The following is a 20559-nucleotide window of genomic DNA, read 5'->3' as shown; positions in this document are numbered from 1 at the left end:
AGCCACAGGCAAGTTCCTGGGGGCATCTACATTCTCAGCCCTGTAACAAGGACCCCTTTAACCAACAGCTTTCTGTTACCATGAACTTCTGTCCTGTTTTTATCTATGTCTCCTTTACTCGGGTCACCAGTTACTTGGAGAATAGACTTTTGTCTGTCTTTTCCTACGCAATCTCCCTTAGGGTCTAAAATTCAGATTCCCCTGTGTCCATCCATGTTATTTAAATTGAGTTTGATCCAAATCACATTCTTCTTGAGTGTGGAACATTCTTCCACTGGTGGCCATATTTTCCTTTCCACCTGTTTGACTCCTGCTTGATTCTCGGTTGCCAAGTCTCCACCAGCCACAACCCTCCCAACTGGCTCTTCAGAGATATTCTTGTAACTATACACCAGCTCTGTCACTCAAATATATCTATATTCCACTTTCTGACCAAGATAGTGACAGTTGAGACCCAGTGAATCTGCACTGACCACACAGAGAGTTCCATATTGTGATTATTGAGGCTCAACACTTTGCTCTAGAAATACTGCTAACCTAATTGATGTATGAGAAATATCAAACTATAGAGCAAAATTTCCCAGTTTACCAAGTAAAATAAAATAAAAATTTCAACACAGGCAAAATATACATAAAATTAATATAAATTTAATGAAAATTTTTATGAAATCATAATATTCTTTATTTATATACATACATATTCTTGTCAGTTACAAGTTACAACAACATTCAAAACTAAATGTGTAGGGGTTTATATACATACCATTATTTTTGTCCTAAACTACTTAATAGACTTCCATGATTACTAGCCTAGAAATTCTTTTTTTGGATTGTTCCTTGCAAAAATAATGATGCATAAGACAACAGGATTTTGGAACATCAATTTTGCTGTGAAGAGATATAATGAGAATCTGGACAAGCTCCACATTCAGTTCACAGAGCTTCCAGAACATTTTCTAAATGATTCCAGATTCAATTTTAACCACAAGCGAGTGTCTCATAATTTATTGTAAGCACTACAAGTTTTCAAATTTTTATTTTACTTTTGACAGGTATAAAATATTAATAACTGAGCTTTCACAGTCAAGCAAGACAAGTGATTGGGAATGGATTTACACCCCATTCTTGTACAACTAGAATGCCAGTCTAAATGTACAAAAAAAGGGATTTTGTTTGTTTTATTTCTTTTTGTTTAGATAAAATTTCTATTATAACATAATCTGTCTTGACAACCAAACTAAATTGTAGAAAGCAACTTCATTGTTCATTATATAAGCAAATCAAAATGATCATACCTCTAAATTCTTCTAAATATTTACAATAACAACATTCTCAAATTTAAAGGCTTGATTACTCTCATCATTTCTGATGTATAATATTGCTCTGGATTTCCTTATCTTGCTACAACAGTTTCCACACATTGAACAGTAGGTTCACCAGTACCATGGGTCTGTCTGGTCATGTTACTATGCTGAAGAGATGGACTTCAGAAATCAGGAATGCAAGGTGGATAGAATTTAGAGGACAAAAGACTGGGAGAGAGAGAGAGAGAGAGAGAGAGAGAGAGAGAGAGAGAGAGAGAGAGAGAGAGAGAGAGATTCTAGGGGATTGGAGAACTTCATGGAGGTGAGAAAGTTGTACATAGATGAAAGTGTGTAGGGAGTATTACAAAAATTGGCAGAGGGATTCTAGGTACAAATGGGCTGGAACAGGGATGGAGTGGGAAAGCAATGAGAGAGATACCATGATGGAGGGAGATATCATGGGGATAGAGAGAAACCCCTTGCTAGGGAAGTTGCCAGGAATCCCCAAGGATGACCCCAGCTTGGACTACTAGAAATAGTGGAGAGGGTGCCTGAACTGAACTGGCTTACCCCAGTGATCAGATTGGTGAATACCCTAACTGTCACAACAGAGCTTTTCTCCAATGACTGATGGAGGCAGATGCAGAGATCCACAGCTAAACACCAGGCAGAGTTCCAGGAGTCCAGTCAGAGAGAGAGAGGAGGGATTCTATGAGCAAGTGCATTAGGATCATGATGGGGAAACCTGCAGAGATGACCAAACCAAACTAGTGAGAACTTATGAAAGTTGGATCAATAGCTGTGGAGCCTGCGTGGGACTGGAGTAGGCCCTCTGCATGGTGAGACAATTGTGTAGCTTGATCTGCTTGGGGGAGGGCGGGCTGGCAGTAGAATCAGAATCCATGCCTGGTGCATGAGGAGGCTTTTTGGAGCCCACTACCTATTATGGGACACCTTGTGCAACCTTGAGGCAGGGGGAAGGGCTTGGACTTGCCTCTATTGGGTGTGCCTCCCCATGGGAGGCCTTGCCTTCTTGTGGGGGGAAGTATGGAGTGGTTTGGGAGGGACTGGGGGGTGGGAGGAAGGAAGAGGGGGATCTTTGATTGGTGTGTAGAATAAATGAAAAAATTTTCTTAATAAAAAAACAAAAAACAAATGGGCAACTCTGTGTCAGAACACCCCCACCCCACCCCACCAAAGCAAAGAATGAGCCACCAAAAAGAGCAGACAGAGTAATCTCCAAATACAACAAGCTACAGAGGAGAGATACAGTACAAAAGATAATAGATACAAATATTTTAAAAGATATTTCTCTGATAGTAAAAAAATTAACCTTAATCCAAAATAAAATACAATAATATTCATAAGAAAACAAAAGTATCACTTCTAAACAGCATAAAATTCACATCTGGTATTCAGTCAAAAATGACAATTATAGAAAAAAATAGGAAAATACAACACATTATGAAGGGGAAAAATCAATTACTAGAAAGCCTCCAAAACATCATAGATTACAGAATTAGTGGGAAAGGACATTAAAAATTGGTATTATAACTATATTCCATATGGCCAAACCCCGATTAATTTAATTACTCTTGGCAATAATACTGTGCACTGATTTTCAAGTTTGGGTATTATATATCTGTCAAAGACATGCTTATTTTGTTGTTGTTCTTGTTACAGAAAAATTGAGGGATTGTGGCACTTAAATAACTCAAAGGATTTATCCCCTTTTAAAAAGAATGCTTTTCTATATTGGATAAAATCAGAAGTTAGACAACTATTGCTGTCTGCTGAATTCAAAAGAAAAATGTATCACTGCCTGAACATTTTTTGACATATTCTATTGCTTTATGGAATTCCCAGTATCAAAGCACATTGGAAGTCAAGGGGGAGAAATTAAAATCTCAAATCATTCAAAGAAACCTATAATGTGATGGGATTTAGTTAACAGCCAAATGGAAATGGAAGAGAAAACGGTCAAATATACTGCATACTCAGCCCACCAATACACATCCATATGCATGGTCTAGGTTAATAAAGTAATGAAATATTTGGAGGTACAGCCAGGGCAGATGAGCCTTGAAGTGAGTGTGATGCACATTTAAGCAACAAATTATCCCCTCCAGGTATCTAGGGTATAATTCATTTTCTTCCTAGGCTCACCAAATAATCACCCACCATTGCTCAAACCACTTAAAATGTCCTAGAAATTGGACCCAGCCTAGTTCTTGGAGCTAAATAAAAAGAAATCAAGGAGAGAAATGGGTAAGTGATGCTGCTCAGTTTTACACTGTATCAGAAACATTTGTCATTGAAGAGCCAAAACAAAGACAAAAACAAAACCAAACAAAAACTTGAGTTGGAGAAATGAAGTAGTGACTCATCTTTAGTTTTATTCCCCCTTTCTCACTAATTTCACAAGCTCATTCATTACAAGTCATCCAGTGTACCTCTAATATACTGCCTATTCATTCTTAGATGCTCTTTTCATCATTCACCCAGAAAGCTCCTGTGATGGCTTTCTCATACCTTAGGGTCCTATAATTCAGACACTGAAATAGGTGGCCCTGGTGCAGCTCTCTTGGAGAAAGAGCCTGCCCTCAACAGCTGAGCTCTCAAGGGTCAACCCTGTCTCCAGGAGCCACTGGCTTGGAACCTTGTGTACCAAGCTTCAACATCTTTATGTATAAAAGGAAGATGAGGCTGATGATGTCCACTAGACAGGTTTTGACAAGAATAGAATGAGATAATTTATGTAGGTGACTAGTTGTAAGTACTTGATAAGTGATGGCCACTTTATATATTCTAGTATACATATCAGTTTTCAGAAGAGTGACATCCCCTTTACGTAAGAACTATTACACACACACACACACACACACACACACACACACACACACACACACACTTCTCAACACTTTTCTTTCCACTTTCCCTTCTCTGTGCTGTCTTCTACACTTCCTCTTGACTTGTCTATCCAGTCTTTAATAGTCATGACGTATCTCACCAGAAATAGTAAATTCCCATCACAGCTTCCTAGATTTTGTTGTACTCTGGTTTTGCAAAATAAGAAATGATTGTATTTCCCAGTAAGACAACTTCTATCTGCTGATTTTTAATTTGAAAGTCATTTGGTCTTTTTCATACATAAAATTTTTATTTTTATTTTTTTTGGACAATCTGAGATCTTTAGTGACAGGGAGCTAGGTATCTTATTGATAATTCATTTCTTATATGGAAGATGTTGTTGTGCTTGACTGAGGTAATCATTGATGGATTACCTGTTAGACAAAATTCAAAGGAAATGGGAAATGTTTAATGAGTGTATAGGTCAGAAAAGGACCTGAAGGTGTTGAGGATGTTGAGGTATTAATTTTACCTGAATGACATACCAAAGACGAAAGAACTGAGAAGTGGAAATACGCAGAACACTTGGGTTTCTCTTCTACTTGTGAAGTTTAAAAATAAGGTGTCATAATTTTCACTCTCATGGTGTTTTGGTTTTTATCTTTCAGATTTCTTTTTACCTGAGATGCAAGATTTAATCATTTATTCATTACTGAAGTATAGTTAAGCCCATTAACCCATAACCCTTTAAGTCTGATGCAAAGCAAGTTGTAAAAATTATAAAACATCCAAATTAAGAGGTAAAACGAAGAAAAATTTATCCTTTGAAATTTAACACAACTCTATGAGTTATAAAGGCTATGGTAGAAGTAACTTATGGTGATAAAGGCTTATAATAATTTTGTTTTAAAAAGAATTCACCATATCCGATAAAAAAGACTGCCATGTTTCTCTATGACAACATAGATAAATATGGATCTTATTCTAGAGAAAGCTATTTCCAAGCCCATCAAAATAAATAATGAATATAATATTAGAGAACAGTAAGTCTAAATACAAAACACTCCATGAACTGCTCAGCTGTCTCTAGAAAATGAACAATCTGTGTCATTAGGTTTGAAAACAAGCAGGTCCTCAATAATCTAGATTGATGAGGATATCCTTTCAGAGGACACATGACTTTTATTCCAGTGCTCAATCGGCATTCTGACCTCTAGTTTGATTTCTTAAATATATTGACCAGGCTAGAGCTTCTTTGAACGTATGATCAGTTAACGATGAATCAAGACTCAGAGTTCTGCATAAATTCATGACATCACATCTGTTAAAAATCTGGTGGCGCATGCCTTTAATCCCAGCACTCGGGAGGCAGAGCCAGGCGGATCTCTGTGAGTTCGAGGCCAGCCTGGGCTACCAAGTGAGTTCCAGGACAGGCGCAAAGCTACACAGAGAAACCTTGTCTCGAAAAACCAAAAAAAAAAAAAAAAAAAAATCAACTTCTCTGTAATCTAACTGTTATGTGTCAACACTGAGACTTGATTCATCCATAGGCAATTAATAAAATGATGCTTTCAATATCAGAGCTTCTCTCCAGTCAGGATCTAGATTGATTCCTTAGAATATGGCCAACTTTAGAACCCAGTCTAAACCATTTAGTGTTTTCATTTCCTACTGTTTTACCTGTTTTAAATACAATATTGTCTTACCTAAAAAGATAATTTTTATTTTAAAAATGACAGTAAATAGAAGGGTAATGTTGCTAATTGCAAAACTCTTCCCTTCCTTGACTGCAGCACAGCCAAAGATCTGACTTTGTTCTTCCAAAGTGGGACTAACACTCTGCCAGGAATATGCTTTCTTCCTTTGGGCCTGACTGAATTATGCTCATTATGTTTAATGAATTTTCATGGACTCCTTTGTGTACACACACACACACTTATATTTGGCACATTACCCTGTACTTTTTAGATGCATTCTCTTTTTTCAAAGATTTATTTTATTTTTTACATGTGTGTTTTTGTATCATGTGCATGCAGGCAATGTCAGAGACCAGAAGAGGATGTCAGATCCTCTGACACTGGAGTTATAGGTGATTGTGAGCCATCTGATAAGGGTGGTGGGAACCAAACCCAGATCCTCCGCAAGAGTGGCTACTGCTCTTAACCTCTGAGCCATTTCTTTAGATGCCTCAGATGCAGTCTTGATATTTCATATGAATGTTGTTTTAAAATTATCCATTTGGGGCTGGAGAGATGGCTCAGAGTTTAAGAGCACTTACCAAGTTCAGCTCCCAGCTCTCAAGTAGGATAGCTCACAACCACCTGTAATTCCAGATCTAGGAGACCTGAAACCCTTTTCTGGCCTCCATGGGCACCTACACTCACATGCAAATTTCTCCCTGATTAAAAATAAAAATAAATCTTTAAAAAAGATCCATTTATTGGTCCATTAACTGCAGTGTTTCCTAAATAACACTTAGGCCTAATTCATTTAAATTCTTAGTATACTGCATGATGCTTGATGCCCAGGGAGTACACAACATACTTTTGACAGAAACATGTTTTATATTAAATTATCATGTTTGGAGACAATTGACTTCTCCATAAAAGTTACTTCACAGATATTTAAATTGCATTTCCCACTAAAGCTCAACCTTTCTAACATTTGCATAAAATGATAGTTATTAATATGTGGTAATTCTTGGGTCAGCATAATTCCCACTAAATATATTTAAAATGTGTATTTCATGTGACACTTATGTAATATTTTCTGTACACTAGGAACAATTCTAAGTGCTTTATAAATATTGACTTGAATTATCCTCATAACAGACTATGAATGATATTGCTCTCTCCATTTGCAGCTGGCCAAGTAAAGATCCAGAGAAGTCAGGTACTTGGCAAAGATTGGTCAGTTTGTAAAGAAAAGAATCAAGTTCAAATGCAGGCAATGTGACTCTCAGACCAAGGCCTCTGTTACAGGTCTAATGGGTTACTCAATCATTCCTCAGCCAGGGAGTGAACGGACATATTAATCTATATCATATGTGCCGTTCCTTCCCTGCAAAACCTTCTTCAACAGGTGCCTTCTATTCTATTCTATTTTTTCAATTTTTATTTCTATTTTATATACCTGAGTATTTTCCTTGTATGTGTGTATGTGAGCCACGTGCAGGGCTGGAGGCCTAAAGAGGGTGTTGGATCCTTTGGGTCTAGAGTTACAGGCTGCTGCATGCCACAGTGGGGATGCTGGGAACTGGACCCATGTCACCTGCAATAGTAGCAAATCCTCTTAACCATTGAACCATCTCTCTCCAGCCCCAACAGATGTCCTTTAGACTTCACAACTTCAGGCAAGAATTTTATTGTATTACTTTCCTCTAGAGAGCCTACTTTATTTTACAAAAGGAGAAACAACAAGAAAATGAAAAGGAAAGCTCAATAATCCTCACAAAAATCCATGGAGGCATAGACATGTTAAGAAAGGAAATATTTTTAAATGATTATTAGCAAAGTTCTCACCTTCTCAAAACCAGACAGGATAATGGCTTCCTGAGATGCCTTTTAAGTTTTAGAAAGGATGTAAAAGGATCTAAGAGCTCTCCATGAAAAATCTATTTTCATTTTTTTTTTTGAACTTCAAATCTTACCAGGATTATCTGCAGCTGACCTTGGCTCTCTCTGTACTGTCATAGAAATGAATTAGTCTCTCTTCAGCCAAACACTGCAAAATACAGTGAGAAGAAGCCATCTTTAGACTAATCAGTCCCCTAAAATTTTTTCAGCAGCATCTTTGCTGAAAGAAGTGGGGTCCTTTGCTAGCAATTCAACTCAGCCACAAAAAGGGAAAAGCAATAAGAGACTGCCAGGACTAATTGAAAACTGTGGAATAAAAGGGATGGTATCAATTAAATTGTTATGGTCTTAAAAGGATCAATAGGGGTCATAGAAAAGATGTTTTGGCACCATTTAGAAAATTGATGAGGAAGATTCCTCGGGAGATTAACTTGGAAAAATGTGTTTTTAGCAAGCAAATGTATAAGGAGCAAATTGAATACTAAAATAAGCCCTTAGCTTGTCTGTGAGGGGAAAGGAATTTCCAATTATAAAAGAATTCATCACCTTCAGACCTCACTATGGAAATTTTCCAATAAAGTCCTATAGGAATAAAGAACGTAACTGGCAGAATTGTAAGTGGCTGATCTAAACAGAGAAAAGAGGCCTGGAGAGGTGGCTCACCTGTTAAGAACATTGACTGCTCTTTCAGAGGGCCCAGCCTCATTCCTAGCACCAAATATGGCATCTCACAACCATCTCTGACTTCAGCTCCAAGGAATCTGTTGCCCTCATCTTGCCTGTGCTCATAGACATGCATGCAGGAAAAATACCCATACATATAAAATAAAAATTAAAAATCTTAAGAAATAGAGAAAAAAGGAGCACATACCCATTCATGAACTTTTAACCCCTAATTCCACTGAATAATTCTCTCTGTGTCCTACCAGTTTCCTAACATTCATACACTGAAAATACTCAGTTGAACACCATAGTGGATCCCTCCAACTTCCAAAATATCCAGAATTCTCTGTGAAGAGCTCTTACGTTCAGCAGAGTACAACCCTTTGAGAATTCTAATTGCCTTAGTCTACTGGACTTCAGTAGTCTTTAGAAGTCTTCTGGACTCCATTTGGCTTACACACCCTTACCCAATGCCAGGAATTTCCCTCAATGCGACAACCAGCCAATCATAGACCATATTTCCTCACTACCTACTGCCACTGTTGACTTTCAATGGCCACTGTGTGTGGGAGCCCGTTTTCAGGTTCCTCGTGGCTTCACTCAGCAGATCTGCATAGAGAGGATGATTAGGACCACAGACCTGAGTGCAGGTGTCTGGGATGGTCTGCACTTGGCTGTGCTGGGGGAGGAGGTCTTTTGCTCCACCCCTTGGCGTCTCTATAAAAACCCTGGGGCAGAGACAGTTGCTGGCCGTTGGAATAGGTTCCAGGCCCTCTCGAGGCTATCCTTTATTTTCTATCTGTTTATCTCCGCAAAAAATCCTTCTATCTAATATTTCCTGCTACTCGCACTCAAGAAAACTCTGGGGAACTGTGGGGGTGGTTGGGTAAACGCCCCACAGAATGGCGCCATGAACAGGGACTAAAGAAAAAAGAAAAAAAAAAGGGGACTAAAGAAAAAAAAGGGGGGACTAAAAAAAAGGGGGGACTAAAGACAAAGTAATAGGGACTAAAGATAAAGGAAAATAGTTTTATTACAGAGTTTTTGGCGAAAGTGCTGAGTTCAGCCCTGCCAGTGGATAAGGCATGCAGGTGTTATGGAAAATATATATTTTATATATATATATATTATTGAGAGGCAGGGGTTTTATCCTTGAGAGAAAAGGAAAGCGGACTGGAAGGATGTCCGATGCTGCAGCGAAATTCTCTTCTGTCAAAATTTTCTATCTTCTATCCCTTTCTCAATTTCTATCTGTGAAAAATAAGTATAAGGCATAGGGTAGTAAAATAGTGTAGGAAAAACTTAGAAGTGTAAGATTGTGTAGGAAAAAATAAGTAAGGCAACTAGGCAGAAAAACTCTACAATTTTCTAACTTTGGGGGCTATGAATGCAAAGTGGGGAAAAAAAATCTATCTTTGGGCTTTACGGGTAGTAAAAAAGCTCTTCTCTGAACTTATGGTGAAGAAAAAGTTTCCTATGGAAGCTTTTGACCTGGGGACAGCTGAAATGCTAAGTCCAAGCGGCAGGAGAAAGTGTTTTCTCCCTGAGGCAAAAATGGGGGTGTAAAAAGTCAAAGTTTAAAGTTGGGAACTTTTGGGAGAAGTTGGTCTTTCTCCTGGGGGGGGGGGGGGATTCTTTCTCTTAAACTAAAAGCTTTTCTTGGAAAAATTTTTTGGGAAAAATCTCTCTAAAAAGCCTTAATCTTTCCCAAAAGCTCTCAAACTTGAAAACTAAAGCCTTTAACTTTCTCAAAAGGGCAAAAATTAGAATCACCTGAAGATACTAGTATGGGGACCACCTGTGATTAGCTCAAAAGGAAAACAACAAACCTCTAAAGACAGCAAAACCTCTCTGTTCTTTCAAGCTTTAAAAATCTTCCCTGCAATGCAGGAGGCAGGGACAAGTTCCTAAAAACCTCTCTTCTAAGCTCTGTCTCTTCAAGCTAGTAAAAGACAGTGGGTCAGAGTACCCTGAGGGAAATGCTTGGGAGAGTGTGGGTAAAGAGCTATGGAGAGCCCAAAAGGGCAGGAAACTTTACCTGAGAAAAGAGAAAAAGCCAAGCTTTTCAGTTACAGCCAAGCTGAGGCATCAAGGGCTTTGTTTCTGAGTGAGCTATGAAAAGGTGCTCCTAATCATCCTAATGCAAAGATCCCCTGAAGCAATGCAAACTGTTAGCATTGTATCCCCGCTTCTGACCAAAAACCCAGAGGTGACTGGCCAGCATCTCTGAGTTGGGGTGCATTTCGGGGATACTAGGTTTCCTGCAGTTGCAAACTTCCTGGAGCACAGAGCTGAGGCAGGAAGGTGCAGGACCCAGGGGAAAACTGCTAATGAACAAAAACTAAAGCCAGTGGGAACAGCACAGTTGCCTGCTTTCCTACAAGTCCCGGGTTGATAGGTCCACAGCTGCAAAAAGGAAATCTGAGAAAAACCTTTCCTATCAGAGTAAGGACCTTTCTGGGAAAACAATAAAGCTGAACTGTGTCTAAAGCAGTTGTGCTGCTGAGTCAGAACGCTGTCTGGGGAAAGAGCCCAGCCAGGGCAGAACAGAACTATCCAGGAGTAAAGCTTTCTTTTCTGTCAGAGAAAGCACCTCTTTGAGAAAAGCTGTGTTTCAACTGATTCCTGAGATGAGGGAGTGTAGCCCTGAGGGGTGATTGCCTCTGGCATAAGCTCTGTCCTTGAGCACCCAGACTAGCAAATGCAACCCACTGGGGGACTGGGCCAGGTGAAGACCTGATAAGGCAAAACACCTGTCCTAATGGGAGTTTAGAAATGGCAAAAACCTCCCTTGTTAGATTTTCAGTCTGTACGCAAACCACACAGACCTGGAAAACAGAAACGGACAAAAAGCCCCTACCTTTCAGTAGCAGGGAAAGCCGCCACTGTAGTGTCGGAAACTGTTTCTGGGGTAGAAGGGATAAACTGAGACCAAACTGGGAACTGTCTGGGAAAAAGACTCCAAAGAAACAGAAGGGACATAATCCTCCCCAGAAAATATGTGACCTGAAAAAGCTGCTAGAATTTGAGGCAGATTCGGGGGGGAGAAAAAAAAGCCCCTACCTCCAAAAGCAGCTAGCAGGGGTACAGAGCTGCAGACAGATAGCTGAAGCTCTGCATCTGGGGAAGGAAGGAACAAGCAAAATGAGACAGATCAGTGGGAGAAACTCTCTCCGAAGGAGCTATAGAAAAGCTCTGTTGTGAATGTTTTTCACTGACTGGCTAAGACAAACACAAGCCCCGAGGAAAGTTGCTATCAGAAATTGTCCACTTCAATGCACGCTAAGGAAGCAGGTGCAGTTCTGATCCGGGGCCAGTGTCAAATGAAGGAGAGACACCTGTTAAAGCCAGCTAAGGAGAGAATGGGAATCTCCCAATGTGCCATAATTGAAAATGTAAAATGCTTGTTCAAATCTCCCGGGCAAGAATTTGTAAGCAAGTCTGGTAAAAGAGAACCAGTTGACTCTCAGACCCGAAAAGAACTATGGGAAATGACTGATGGGAAAATGATATAAGGGACTGATATGGGACTGATATTATTATGGACTGATATAAGGGAAATGCATTCTGGGAAAGATAGTTTTTCCGCTAAAGATGGCGACATTGCCCTGAAACACTTCTGTCAGCTTGAAAATACGTTCCTGGTAAACTTAAAATACAGCTTTTAAAAGAATAAGGAGGAAAATCGTCTAAGAGTTTAAGTGTCAGTTCCAATGAAAAATTGAAAGGATACGAACTAGGTGCTTCGTGGTTTGGGACTCCGTTGGTAAAATGCCTTATTTACCCTAATAGCTGTGCAAAGTTTTTACGGTAGTTGGATGACAAAAAGCTACCTATAAGAGCAAACAAGCCACTTTAAAATCCTTAAGAAAGCAAAAGAGCAGTTTATACACTGAACGTTGTCTTAGATATGAAGAAACTTATGTGAAAATGAAAATTATTTACCTCTTGAACAAACAGCCTGCAATGAGTGATTCCTTTGCAAATCTAATTAAGGGGATAAGAAACAGGCATTCAAAAAGAAATGACTGCTTTATAGATGGGAAACTTCAGAAAATCTAGCTGTCTTGCAAAAGAGTTGCTTCACCTGAAAGTTCCTTATAAGAAATCAATGCTAAATATTACAGCTGCTAATAACATCAGGAGTTAAAGCTAATGAAGTGAAAATACTAAATACAGTTCGGAGCTGTGCCACTTGTGGCTTTACTAACTCCTTTAGAAAAATACTTTATATCACCTAATAGCTGTGCAGTATTTGGCGAGGAGCTTTACAGCAGCTAAATGCGGTAATTTCACCCTCAGTGTGAAGTGAAGATTTTTCGGTAGAACAAACCAAAAGTATTGCTGTAATAGAAACGTTTGTCTGAATTGAAGCACTTAGGGGAGCTATTATGAATTTGGGTGAAGGGACAGCCTCTAGTTAAAAACCGTCTACCGCTGACAGTGCATCTCTGCCGGTCCGGGACTGCTGAGAGAACTGGCAACTTTGGAGTGTGGCTTCATCCTGGGAAGGTTACAGTCCCCTAGCAACAACTATCACAATTCTGTAACAACACTCACTAAATCCCAGTGCTTTATAACAAAGCTGACTATTAAACTTTAGAAATGATGTACGTAATTCCTGTCTAGTTAAGAGAATCTTTCTAATAGAGATAGTGATGATAATTAAGAATAAGAATTAGAAAAAGATGAAAATAAGACATGTGAGTTTGTAGAAATTATTCTGTCTTGTTAGATCTGTGTTAAGAAATCTTTAGGTGTTTGCTAAGTTAAATATATGCTAATGGTAACCCTATATCAGTTTGTAAAATAGATCTATAGAGTTCCTTTAAGAATATAAGCTTGCAAGAAATATCTAAGGTAGTCTTAAGATACTAGTTGTAAATGTAAGTTTAAATAAGAAATAAGTACATAAGTAATAAGAAATATATTTGCTAAAGTAGTTCTATAGTTTCCTAAGGAGTATAAATAAGTAGATGTTAATACGTTTTATGTGAGTTTGTAAAATGTAAATGTTGAATGTGAGTCTAAATGCTTTGTAAGGCAAAAAATGTTATATATGAGTTTGTAAAAAAGTGTAAATGTTAAGTGTGAGTCTATACTTAATGTATATGATGAAAAAACCTGAGATCTAGAAGTTAGTGTCCTAGAAGACTGCAAAGCAGGCAGTCTGAGTGGTTTTCAAAAGTTCCAGAAGCCATTAAGAAGCTAAGAATGGCAGATGCCAGAATCTGCACAGCAAGGCATCCGCAGCTGAGATCCGTGGAAAAACGACGCAACACAGGAAAACCTTACCTAACATCAAAATTGGTGCGGTTTAGAATACTACTGTACCTAAAAAGTTCTCTGGCTTGAGAATAAAAGTTCAGAGATGCTTGTTTGAACTAAAATTGTTAACTGCGAAAAGTTTTGGTTGAAAAACATCTATTCATATTTGGAAGTGAAAGCCCGATACCAAAATTTACTTTTTTGAACTTTTTGAACTTAAAATGAGAAAAACTACAAAAATTTTTGTTATGGATTTATTAATATTTGGAAGGCTGATACCAGAACTTATCGTTTGAATTTTAAGACTTAAGAAATGAAATGAACAATAGAGATTTCATTGATATGGGACAATTTTGAGTTTACTTATAGTAATGACCTAGGAACTGTTTTCTGGAATTGGGTTAAAAATGGAATTGTTTAAATGAAGAAAGTTATTGTTTTTACCTTGACTCAAGATGCAGTTTTGTGTATGCATATATGCTGGTGATTCATGTATTCTGTGTTAAATGCAATTGTTTTGTGGAACTGTTTATGTAAAAATGGAATTACGAACAGAACTGGTTTTGTGTTACAAATGGAACTGCTTAAGTGGAAAAGTTTGGGCTTCCTAACTAGGCTTGATTTTGCTTAAAAAATTATAAAGAAAAGGGAGAGTTAATATTCCTTATTCTATTTAAAATTAAAAAATATTTTCTTGTTTGAGTGGATTAATGTCATATTTTGCTAGTAAGAAATGCAAATGAGGTATACTAAGAGACTACATTTAAAGTGTAAAGAGTTTTATTAAGAAACTGCTTTTAGATGTTTTGCTAAAAGTTTTCAAAGTGTTCATGGTTAGATTGAAAATATTGCTTTTCAATATGGGTTTGTAGGAATTGTATAAGTTTGGGTTCCTCTAACTAGGTTTGAGATTTTGTTTAAAAAATTATAAAGAAAAGGAGGAGTTATGAGATTGAATTATGTTTGCAGAAACCTATTGATATTAATGCACCCTGGTTTTGTGGAGTTAAGGAAATATTTAAGTTTGATGTGAATACATCGAAGTTTTTCCTATGTTCTGTTAGCAAGAAAATTCAAATGATTGAGTTAAAGTTGTAAGACGGAGAAAATTGTTAACTATATTTAGCACCATATATGCTAATTCAAATGGTTCTGTTAAGAGTTTGCTTTGAGTTGTAAGATTGAGAGAATTGTGACTATGTATAGCAATATTTATGTTAACCTGTTAATGGTAATGATGAAGCTAAGGGATTCTTTAAGTTTGTAGTCGCCTTAAGAGCTTTTGGTTTAGAAAGGGCTTGAGGCAGCTAAGACTGCTGTAGTCACCTTGGACCTAATTCAAAAGAGAAATGCCATCTTTATCATCCTCTACGCCCATATTGGGAGGTGTAACAGCTATGGAGATTGCTGTAAGCCATTAATAGTTATTTTTTATATATTAAGAAAGGGGGACCTGTGGGAGCCCGTTCTCGGGTTCCTCGTGGCTTTACCCAGCAGGTCCGCATAGAGGATGATTAGGACCATGTGCCTGAGTGCAGGTGTCTGAGATGGTCTGCACTTGGCTGTGCTGGGGGAGGAGGTCTTTTGCTCTACCCCTTGGCGTCTCTATAAAAACCCTGGGGCAGAGACAGTCGGGGGCCGTTGGAATAGGTTCCAGGCCCTCTCGAGGCTATCTTTTATTTTCTATCTGTTTATCTCCGCAAAAAATCCTTCTATCTAATATTTCCTGCTGCTCGCACTCAAGAAAACTCTGGGGAACTGTGGGGGTGGTTGGGTAAACACCCCACAACTGGGTTTGCTCGCCTGGATTCTAGTGAATTGAAAAACAATCGTTTCTTGTGTATGTTTGCTTTTCATTGTCGTTGTTGTACAAGGTTGGTGTGTAAATCTGATCCCAACTGTCCCAGCTTTGCCCAGCAGAAGTCCCTCCTGAAGATCCTCCTAATCGTTTGTAGAAGAAAATCTGTTTCCCAATGGAAAAGATGAGGTTTATGTAATGTGTAGTTCCTCACACCTTTGCTTGCAAAAGACAATTTTCCCTGTTAAGCTCTGGGACCTTCTTCCTGATAACTTTCTGTAAACCTTTCACATAGTGTACAAAAATTAACTTAAAATAGTATATTGATAGAAATACAAAAATTTAGATTGAAAAATTCTAAGAAAAAATTAAATTTAATTCCTAGGATTAAGAAAAGATTATTAGGCAAATATTATTATTATTCCAATAGCTGCTTAAAAATTTAAACAAACACACATATGTGTACACACACACAGGCACACATACATACAGAGTCACACACATCCCAAATTAAAAAAAAAAACTTAAAGAAAAAGAAGTGATATTTTAAAAATTAACAGGCAAAGAACAAATGGGCAGAAGTTATTTTTCAAAATACATATCTGATAATGAACTTATAGCTATAACAAAAAGTCCTGAATCTTAATACAACAAACTATGAATTAAAATCCAGGCAAATTTTGGAGTTCTACTACAGGAGCCCCTCCTACCACTTTACCTTCATTCCCCTGGGACTCTGCTGGTAGGTACAACTCTATGGGCTATTCCCAATGCCCATCTCAACCATTCCTCTTGGCCTATCTCCATTCCTTTCTGTCACCCACTGACAAACAGAAGCATTTTCTACCAGGGACCCTATATCAACCACACTTGCCTGGGATCCAGAGTGGGCAACAGCAACCAAAGAACAGAACACCCACCCAACAAAGACAAGACCAGATATCTACACCAAAAAACACTTCAAACATCATAACTTTATATGCCTGGACTCCAGTGCAAAAACACAAATATTAACAGCCAAGACAACATGCTTCTCCAGAATCCACTAACCATATTGCAATAGGCCCTGAGAAATACAATTTAGCTGAAGCACAAGACAAGGACTTCAAAATAGCTATTATGATTATGTCCAAGGATCTTAGGTTATGAATAAAAACCTTAACAAACTCCTTAAAAACACAAACAGCTGAATGAAAACATTTTCAGAAACAAAACTAGAATTTAACAAAGAAATAAAATAAGTAATGAAAACCAAAACTGAAATAAAAACTGGAAATGAAAAACTTAGGGTGCCACACACAAACCACAGAGATAAACCTCACCTACAGATTGAATTACAGAAGAGAAGATTTCAGATCTTGAAGACAAGGTAGAAGGGATGGAATGGATAGGCCACATGAAAATGTTAAATCTAAAAGGATCCAGATACAAAATATCCAGGTAATCTGGGAAAATGTGAAAAGACAAAACTATGAATAACAGATATAGAGGAAGGTGGAGAATCCCAGGTTAAAAACACAGAAAATACTTTTAACAAAACCATAGAAGAAAATTTCCCTAATGCAAAGAAGGAGAAACATAACAAGGTATAAGGAGCATACAGATAGACATGACCAGAAAAAAATACCCCACAGCACACAAAAATCAAAACACTAAATGTACAGAACAAAGAAAGGATATTAGAAGCTGCAAGGAAAAAAACCAACTCACATATAAAGGCAGGCCCATTAGAATAACACCCAAGTTTTCAGGGGAGACTCTGAAAGCCAGAAGGAACTGGACAAATGTTCTACAAACTCGAATTGACTACAGATGTCAACCCAGATTACAACGCCCAGCAAAAGTATCAATCACAATAGATGGAGAGAGAAAAACATTCTTGATATAAACAAATTTAAGCAATTTCTATCTACTGATCCAGACCTATAGAAGGCAATAGATGGAAAGCTTCAGTCTTAGGAGGTTAACTACACCAAAGAAGATACAAGGGATAAGTAATCTCATAACAGCAATTTAAAAGATGGGAGGAAACTCACAATATAACAACAAAATAACAGGAATCAATGAACACTTCTCATTGATACCTCTCAATATTAATGGCCTCATTTACTGAATGAAAAGACATATGCTAACAGATTGAATTAGAAGACATGATCCATCCTTCTGAGTCATCCAAGAAACACATCTCACCATCAAGAATAGACATTACCTCAAGATAAAATGACAGATGATATTCCAAGTCAAAGGACCCAAGAAGAAAGAAGGTGTAGCCATGTTAATATCTGACAAAATAGACTTCAAACTAAAACTAATGAGAAGAGATAGGGAATGACACTGCATACTCATTAAAGGAAAAATCCACCGAGAGGATATTGCAATTCTTCAGTTGATTCACTTAGAACAAAAGCACTCAAGTTCATAAAAGAAAGACTACCACAACTAAAATCACATGTTGACCTCCACACAATGATAGTGGGAGACTTCAATACCCCACTCTCACCAACTGACTGGTCATTCAGATAAAAACTAAACAGAGACCTACTGGAGTTAAATAATGTCATAAGTTAAATAGACATTATGGATATTTACAGAACATTTCACTCAACATGAAAGAATATACTTTGTTCTCAGCAGCTCATGGAACCTTCTCCAAAATTGATCATGTACTTGGACATAAAGCAAGTCTCAACAGATATAAGAAAATTGGAATAGCACCCTGCACCCTATCTTACCATAATTAATTAAAGCTGAATATTGCCAACAGAATCAATAGAAAGCATACAAACTAATAGAAACTGCACAACTCACTTCTGAATGAAAAATGGGTCAAGATCAAAGTCAAGAAGGAAATTAAAATCTTTTCAGAATCAAAAGAAAATGAAAACACAACATACCCAATCTATAGGACATATTGAAAGTTTTTCTAAGAGGCAAGTTCACAGTACTAATGACTACATAAAAAACAAACAAAAAAAACTAGAAAGATCTCATATAGGTAACTTAGTGACACACCTACAAGTTCTAGAACAACCAGAAGAAACAGTCCCAGAAAGAGTAGATGTGAAGAAATAAGCAAACTCCGGGCTGGCATCAATGAAATAGAAACAAACAAATAAAAATTATGAAGAATCAGTAGAACAAAGAGACGGGTCTTTGAGAAAAATCTATGTTTGACAACCCTTAGCCAAAGTAACTAAAGATGGAGAGAGAAGATCCAAATTAATAAAATTAGAGATGAAAAGGGAGATATTACAACAGACAGGAAATTCAGAGAATCATAAGGACATTCTTAAAAAAGAAAAACCTGTACTTCACCAAAGAGGAAAAACTAAAAGAAATGGATGAATTTCCTGATTTATATATCCCACCAAAGTTAAATTGAGATCAAATAAGAAATTTAAGTAGACCCATAACTTCTAGTGAAATAAAAGCAGTAATTAAGTCTCCCTATCAAAGAGAGCCCAGGGCCAGATGAACTCAGCAGAGAATTCTATAGACTTTCTAAAAAAGTATTAATGCCAATACTCCTGAAATTGTTCTGTAAAAAGAAACTGAAGGAATATTTCCTGATTCTTTTATAAAGCAACTAATATGCTGATGCCAAAACCACAAAAAGATCAAACAAAACAAAAAGAAAATTATTGACCAATATACTTTATGAACATAGATGCACAAATTCTCAATGCACAAATTAACTACTTAAAAACATTCAAGAACACATCTAAAAGATTATCCATCATGACCAAGTTGGCTTCATACCTGAGACAGAAGGATGATTCACCATATGTAAATCAATAAACATAACAGAGCACATAAATAGACTGCCAGACAAAAATGATATGGTCATCTCATTAGATGCAGAAAAGACCTTCCACAAAATTCAGCACCCCTTCATAATAAAAGCTCTAGAGAGGTGAGGGATACACCTCAATATAATAAATATAACTTACAGCAAGCCCACAACCAACATCAACCTAAACGGAGAGAAACTGAAAACATTTTCACTAAAATCAATAACAGGACACAGATGTTGATTCTCTTCATGTCTATTCAGTGCGTAAAGTCTTACCTAGAACAATATAGCAACTAAAGGAGACCAAAGAGATACAAATAGGAAAGGAAGAAGTCAAAGTATCTTTATTTTTTTAGATGATCTGATTTCACATATAAAAGACCCCCCAAAATCTACCAGGAAAGTTCTACAGTTGATTAACAATTTCAGCAAAGTAGCAGGAAACAAACTTAACTCTCAAAAAAATTACTAGGCTTCCTATAAACAACTGGCAAATTGACTAAGAAAGAAATCAGGGAAATAGTACCTTTCACAATAGTCTCAATGTATGTCTTGGGATAACTCTAATCAAGCTGGTAAGAGACTTGTATAGTAAAAAGTTTTAGACATTGAAGAAATAAATTGAGGAAGACACCAAAAATGGGAAAATCTCCTAAGTTTATGGATTGGTAGAATTAATGTTGTGAAAATGGCCATCCTACCAAAAGTAATCCACATCAAAATTCAAATGCAATTCTTCACAGATGTTGAAAGGCCAATTTTCAGCTCCATATGAAAACACACACACACACACACACACACACACAACAAAAAAAAATAACGCAAAGGTTAGATAGCTGATGAGAAGTGGGGGGTGGGGGCAGGGAGAGGTTCTACCAGGGAAGGGAATATAGAGTATAGCATTGTGGAGAGAAAAGGGAGTGGCCGAAACAGGGCAATTAAATATGGGTAAAGGAGGAAATACATGGAGGGACAGCTAACACTAACAGCTTTTGAGGGGTCATATGGAAACCTACTACTGTAGAATCTTCTTAAAATATATACATTTATGAAAGGAATTCAAATGTAGTAATTAAATAATAGAGGAGAGAATGTCCCAACTACACATCCTTTTCCACCAAGTAAGACCTCCAGTACTAGGAATGGGTTACATCTTGTTACACCAGCCAGAGAACCCTATGGAAACCTCCAAATATCACAGGCTATTGCCAAGGTGATTGGTTGTTCTCCACAACTTGATGGTAAGGTCATATTGCTGGAGAGAACAGTCACTTAAGACATTGAACCCAGAGAATTCAAGCTGGTGCC

The sequence above is a fragment of the Peromyscus californicus genome, unplaced genomic scaffold, assembly GCF_007827085.1.
Source record: "Peromyscus californicus insignis strain IS unplaced genomic scaffold, ASM782708v3 Scaffold_19__1_contigs__length_69161282, whole genome shotgun sequence".
NCBI classification, from domain to species: Eukaryota; Metazoa; Chordata; class Mammalia; order Rodentia; family Cricetidae; genus Peromyscus; species Peromyscus californicus.
Note: the sequence above shows the minus strand (reverse complement) of the source record.